Source organism: Dipodomys spectabilis, unplaced genomic scaffold (assembly GCF_019054845.1).
Source record: "Dipodomys spectabilis isolate Male_0828 unplaced genomic scaffold, ASM1905484v1 ptg000465l, whole genome shotgun sequence".
NCBI classification, from domain to species: Eukaryota; Metazoa; Chordata; class Mammalia; order Rodentia; family Heteromyidae; genus Dipodomys; species Dipodomys spectabilis.
In genome coordinates, this window is record NW_024871142.1 from 83,121 (window position 1) to 85,198 (window position 2,078).

Sequence of the window (2,078 nt, forward strand, 5' to 3'; positions counted from 1 at the left end):
AGCTAAACAAGTTCTCCCATAGAAAGTAGTTTTAGTGTTCCAGTGAACAGGCATAGGCTAGAGAATCACACCAAGTGTGCCATCACAGTACCGAGAGTTTTGCCAGAGAGGGAAAAGCCAAGCAAGAAAATAGATCTGAGCACTTGCCAGTAGCTACAGCTGCAGCAGCAGTGGGGACAGCGCCAGTGTCCATAGCCACCACACCTACAGAGAGTCTACAACAACGGCCCCAGATGTGGTCCGTGAGCAGATTCTACTCAACACCAGCAAGAACTGACTGAGTTATTTTGCAGGTCAGTGGAAATAGAAGTGACATTCCAGGCTCAGTTCCACACAGAGGAACGTCACCCGGCACAGGCAGAGAAGATCCACTCTCGGAAGAGTGAATTTCTTCACTCGGTAAACAGAGCCAGAGTCTGCCCCTCCCTACAGAAGCCTAGACAATCAATTGAAATTCAGTAAACATAAACCCTGAGAATGGCTCTAAGCTGGGCTCTGTGAAGGTCTCAGGGAAAAGCTACTGTTTGCTGAAAGGCCTCAACACTACCCAGAACCTAGCCTCATCACAGCATCTCCAAACAGGAGGAAATATCTATCTCCCTCTTTTGTGATACTCCAAGCAGTTCTCCCTCTCACTGAACTAGTCTGAGAGGAGAATCACAAAATCCTGGGTAATACATAGCATTTTCTGCCTGCCCAAACAAACTGACTTAAGAAACCAATCAAGCCATAGGAAAACCAAACACTACAAGCAGACGAGAGATTCCACCAAGAGACTGGTTATGGACACAGGGGATACAGGGTCTTCCATCCCCCCAAAATAACCCCAAAAATTCAAAGAATTCTTTTTTGAAACTTTTTTATAATTTTAATTTTTTAAGTGTTTTCTGTAAATCTTCTTTTTTTCATAACTTTAATTTTTGGTACATATATGTGTGTGTGTGTGTGTGTGTGTATTCAATCTCTTTTGATCTTTTGGTCCTTTTTTATTGTTTTCATTTTTTTCTCTTATTTTTGCATTACTTAAATGCTGTTTTGCTTATCCCCAGATATATACCTGTTGTCAGTTATTAGACCTTTTCCCCCATTGTGTACATACTTAATCCATAAATTTATCACTCAATTCACAACCTCTTAGGCTTAACTTTTTAATAGCACTATTATCTCTTTATACCTATATAATTTTCAAGTAACTAATTTTAAATTTTTTTATTTTTATTTTTCATGTTTCCTTTCTATCCCTCCCCTCCTCCCATCCTATCCTTTTCTTCTCTCAATATCATTTCTTTAAACTTACATATTTTAAGTGTTTCACTTCTTAAATTTAAATTTTTGGTATTCCATTTGTTCTTTTTTTTTTTTTTAAATCTCTCTCCTATCATTCTGTCCAATCCATTTCCCTCTCAGAGATTGGGACTTGGTTAAATTTACGCTCCTTTTACCTCTCCACATCCATTTAGTCCTATTTTCCCCCACATTTCTCCCTAAAACCAATAATTTCTGGTTTTCCATATCCATCTTTGCTGTTCTTAACTCATTAACACATGGTCGTTTGATGTTGAATAGATTGTATCTGTTGAACTAGATTGTATCTGCATCCATTTTGATTGTGCAACTACCGGACTATGGTTGATACTTGCCTTAAAATAGTATTCTAGCACAAAATTGGTGTTACTTTCATACCAAATGGGCAGAACAAGCTGGAAAAACACAAGAAAAATAGCAAGTCCAGGTATCTGAACTCCCACTCATGATAATCAGGTGAAAGAATAGTTAATGAATAATCCAGAGGAGAGTTCCCAAAAAGCTCTACAAACACTACTGGTAAACATGGTGAATGAAATGATTCAAAACTTGCAAAGAACTCAGTGTGAGCGTGATAGGGAGAGAGAGGAGGCATACCAAAGATTAATATAGGAATCTGTGAGCATTAGGAAACTACTTAAAGATTAATACAGGAATTAGGTAAGCAGGTTGAGAACAGTCAAAGAGAAATACAGGAATTGTGTGAGCATGCTGAGAAGAGTCATAGAGAATTACAGGAATTGCATGAACCTGAGGAAGCTAATCAAACAGTA